This window comes from Spermophilus citellus (assembly GCF_964194105.1).
Source record: "Spermophilus citellus genome assembly, chromosome: 7".
Lineage (NCBI taxonomy): Eukaryota > Metazoa > Chordata > Mammalia > Rodentia > Sciuridae > Spermophilus > Spermophilus citellus.
Genome location: NC_138188.1, coordinates 116,357,393 through 116,362,383, shown reverse-complemented (window position 1 = coordinate 116,362,383; position 4,991 = coordinate 116,357,393). Strand labels below are relative to the sequence as shown.

The following is a 4,991-nucleotide window of genomic DNA, read 5'->3' as shown; positions in this document are numbered from 1 at the left end:
ATCTCGACACTAATAAAAATGGAAACAATAAACCAAATCCTATGTGACACATCAAAAGCAGTTCTAAGAATACTTATAGAAACAAATGCCTACATTAAAAAGAAGAAATATCTCAAATACACAACCTCAGGGAATCTACGTGACCTAGAAAAAGAAGAAGAAATTAAAGTTAGCAGAAGGAAATAAATAATGAAGATCAGAGCAGAAATAAATCAAACAGAGAATTTTAAAAGTCTATAGAAATATCAACCAAACCAAGAGTTGGTGCTTAAAAAAATTCAACAAACTTTTAGCTAGACTAAGAAGAAAGAAGACTAAAATAGAAAACAAAAAAGTAAAGGCATTGTAATGGATGTTTAAAAAAGAAAAGAATCTTTAAAAACTATTATGAATAACAAGATGCCAAAAGTTGAATAATCTGGAAATAGCTAAATTCTGAAAATACACAGTCTACTACGATGGAAATGAAGGCAGAATTAAAAGAGGGAATAAGTATAGATATACGGTAAATCAGGTCAGATAGGATCAAGGAGGTCAATTTGGGTCTGGGAAGTTGGAGAAGTTGAAATGCTAATGTCTTCAGAGTCCTTCCTCCACCCTAATCAAGATATCCTGCCCCTGCTTCAACCTCTTGCTAGGGTAACCTGTCCCATGGATTGTTCCTCCCTACAGGGAGTTATAAAAGTTGTTAATTAATGTGTCGGGCCCTTCCTCAGTCCACCTGCTTCTCACCTTTTGGCCATCCTAACAAGCATTTCCTGGACCTAGGCACATAGGCTGGAAGAAGAGAGATAAGGGGGAATGAGACAGGGGAACAAAAGAAGCTTAAGACATATAAAAAGGCAGAACACTCTCACTTCTGGGGATACCAGGATACTAGCTATGTCTTTCTCCTGGGAGAAGGGGGTGTTACCTGTTTTTAAATAAACCCTGTTTTATATGCTTGCCTTGGCATGCTTCTCTAATGTTATACTTCAACTTGTGAAAAAGCAAGACTTCCAGTAACTGGTGAAGTCAGAATCATGAAAAAACAGAAAGTCAGAACAGATATTAATCATTAAAGAGGTTAAAGTAGTAATTGAAAACCTCCCAACAATGAAAAGTCCATCACTAAATGGCTTCATAGCTGATTTCCAACAAACTTTCAAAGAAGATTTAATCCCAATTCTTCTTAAACTCTTCCAAAAAACTTTAGAAAAAGCATTTGATAAGGTTTAATATTGCTTCCTGATAAAAATATCTCAACAATTTATATATGTAAGGAAATTTCAAGACAATAAAATCCATTTATAAAAATTCCACAGATAATATTATAATCAGTATGAGAAGAAGATAAAAGCTTTTCCTCTGAGATCCAGTACAAGGAAAGGATGTTCATTCTCATCACTTTTATTCAACACAGGACTTATTAGCAAAAGCAATCAGATAGGAAAAAGAAAGAAAAGGCATTCAAGTAAGAAAGAAAAAAAAGAAATTATCTCTGTTTGCAGCTGACATAGTCCTACATGCAGAAAACCCTAAAAACCAGAAAGTAAAATCTGTTAGAGTCAGGCATGGTGGTTCATGCCTGTCATGCCAGGCATGGGGAGGCTGAGGCAGAAAGATAGCAAGTTCAAAGCCAGCATTGGAAATTTAGCAAGGTCCTAAGCAATTTAGCAAGACCCTGTCTCAAAATAAAAATAAAATGGGCTGGGGATGTGACTCAGTGGTCAAGCGCCCCTGAGTTCAATGCCTGGCACCACTAATAATAATAGTAATAATAATAATAATAATAATAAATATTATAATAAATGAATTTAGTAATGCTTCAGCATATTATATCAACATTCAAAAGTTAGCTGCATTTCTTTGCACCAATAATATCATCTACGTGAAAAATAATTCAAGAGAACAATCTTGCTTATCAAAGAGAATACAGTACTGAGGAATAAATTTAATCAAGGAGGTAAAAAATTGTACACTAAAAACTACATAACATTAATTAAATAAAATTAATAAAATAGAAAAACTGAAATGGTATCTCATGTTCACAGATTGGAAGAATTACAATTTTTGAAACATTCATTCTACCCTAAGTAATATACAAATTAGACAAAATATCTATCAAAATTTCTATGGCATTTTTCACCAAAATAGAACATTCATAAATTTCGTATGCAATCATAAAAGGTTGTGAACAGTCAATGCAATTTTAAGCAAGAAGCACAAAGCTAAAAACATCGTAATTCCGGATTTTAAATTATCTCACAAAGTTGGAGCAACCAGAGCAATGACAGACCAATGGAACAGAACAGAGCCCCGAAATAAACCCAAACACATATTAGTTTATAATAACAAGGGCACTGAGAAGACAAAATGGCATAAGGATAGTCTCTTAGATAAATGACAGTGGGAAATATGGAAACCCTATATACTGGGTCATATAGTTATGTCACTAGCCGTGACAGAGGCATTTGGAATAGAAAAGAATAGTGACTTAAACTGATATAGTTCAAAGGAAACAAACTGCTTGATTAAAAGCAATATATTTGCTCTTCATAAAGTCCTATTTTTAAGATGATTTACATAACTATAACAGTTTTAACTCATTTTTAACTTGGAAAATGTCAGTCTTTTGAAAAGATTGGGAGTAGTTAGCCTATTTCTTTCTAAATATCCAAAGATAATTTTACAGATGAAATTCTTCAGTATAAACATCAAAAAAACATAAACCTATTTAAGTAGATCTTAAGAACTTTTGGTGTAGAAGTCCATTCACACTCGGTGGCTTCAGTTCCTTCTAGTTTTAAAAGTCAGGGAACATCTAACATGCTGTGCCTTCTTCTGGTAATCTTTATTAGAATGCATGTGGTAATCAACAACTGCTAATTAAGAGTTTATAGCTTCCTTGTAGACATGTTAATAGTTTGTTATTTTGACCTATTTTCCCACCAAAGCTCTTTATATTCTCAATTTAAAGTAGACACTATAATTAAAACAGGTTATTGATGCTCTTAAAGTTAATCCAGCTCGAAGAGGTCACTCCAGAGATGGTGAAGGTTTGGGGTGTGGGGCATTAGTGGCACTAGGTGGTGCATCTGTCTGTGACTGCCTGGAATGCAGCCCTGGGTCTAGGTGGATGGACTCCTGGGAGGGAGCTGGTGATCCATGTGTGAGTTCGTGGTCTGGACCTACTTCTCTCCTTGCAAAATCACCACCACAGACTATGGCAGGGTCCAAGCACTGTGCTGCTGAAGCCCCAGCTCTGTCACCATTTGATGGAACTGTTTACCACTGCAACTTGGGATCTCCAGGCAACCGCTGTCTGCCCTTTCAGCCCTGCAGTGGAACCAGAAGGTTCCATTACTTTCTCTTTTCCCCACAATGCAAACAGGCAGTATAGCCCATTAGGAGACAAAATCAATGAGGATGATCTAATTGTAGAAGTTGAAACTGATAAAGCAACTTTTGGATTTAAGAGCCTGGAGGAATGTAAAATAGCAAAGATCATTGTTGTTAGAAATGTTCCTGTTGGATCCATCATCTTTAACACAGTTGGAAAGACTGGGGATAATAAGGCCTTTAAAAATTATACATTGGATTCCTCAGCAGCACCTACCCAAAAAGCAGCCCCAGCACCATCACCTGTGCCTTCTGCTCAGGCCTCTGGTAGCTCATATCCCACTCCCAGGCAGGTACTTCTTCCTGCCTGCTTTCCCACCATGTCCATGGGCACAGTTCAGAGATGAGGGGGAAAAGTGGGTGAGAAGCTAAATGAAGGAGACTTAAAAGCAGAAAAAAGAAAGTGGCAAGGCCACTACAGGGTTTGAAGCACAGGAAGAAGGTTATAAGGCCAAAATCCTGATTCCTGGAGGCATAATATTTATCCCTCATTTTGTCTCACTGTAGGAAAGGAAGCAGATAGAGCAGCCTTTGCTGACTATAGGCCAACTGAAGTAATTGATTTAAACCCACAAGTACCACCACCTACCCAACCCTGGGGGTCACTATTCCTCCAACTCCCCAATCTTTAGCTCCTACATCCTCAATTGCATTTCCAGCTGCTCCAGCTGGACTAAAGGAACGGGTGTTTGTTAGCCCCTTATCAAAAATTGTTGGCAGCAGAGAAAGACATTGACCCTACACCACTAAAATGGGACAGAATCAGATGGTGGAATAATCCAGAAGGTCACTGACTCTTTGGTACCTACTAAAGTGGCTCCTGCCCTAGTACCTGATATGCCTCCTGGAGTCCAGGAGTGGCATCCATTCCTACAGGTAGGTGTCTTCACAGACACTCCAGTCAGCAACATGGGTCAAGTTATTGCACAGTGGTTAATGCAATTGAAGAAAACCATATCTCATTAATACCTTTCTATTGATAAAAATATAAAAGAAGTTTTGTTGGTATTAAAAGAACTTAATAAAATGTTAGAAGGAAGATGAAAAATTTCTGTCAATGACTTCATCATAAAAACTTCAACTCTGGCAAGTTTAAAAGCTACTGAAGCAAATTCTTCTTGGATGGACATGACTATAAAAGACAAAGTCATGTTGTGATGTCAGCATTGCTGGATTCATCACACCTGTTATAGGGGATTGATTCAACATTCAAGCAGCCATCTTAAATGTTAACCGCCATCTTATAAGTTTCGCTTTCCTGTACTTTCTCTTAATGAACTCCCCCACCTCCATTAGTGACCTGCTCCATGGTACCATAATCCTAAGCCAATCCCAGAAGGACAGAACCACTTGACTCTGGAAAGCCCCATGATGCCATCAACCTAAGCCAATCCCACATTATTCCCCACCCGCCTAGCTCTGAGGCAAGCATCCATGAGCCTATCTGTCCCATAGAGCCAGGCTACAACTCCAAACTCCTACCCCACAAAAGCTCAGCACCTGAACATCTCAGGCATCTCTCTCCTCTCTATAGAGAGGTGGCCTTTATTTGTCAGCTTTGACAAATTAACCTTTGTGCAGATCTCTGCCTGGTCTCTGACCTTCATTTC

At 37.9% G+C, this 4,991-nt stretch overlaps 1 pseudogene across 1 annotated transcript; it reads left to right on the top strand.

The window, feature by feature from the left end:
• Positions 1-458: 458 nt before the first annotated feature.
• Positions 459-4,574, top strand: LOC308653387 (dihydrolipoyllysine-residue acetyltransferase component of pyruvate dehydrogenase complex, mitochondrial-like; annotated as a pseudogene). The gene is made up of 2 exons: positions 459-505; positions 3,294-4,574. The product of its transcript is annotated as a dihydrolipoyllysine-residue acetyltransferase component of pyruvate dehydrogenase complex, mitochondrial-like (transcript).
• The last annotated feature ends 417 nt before the right edge of the window (positions 4,575-4,991 follow it).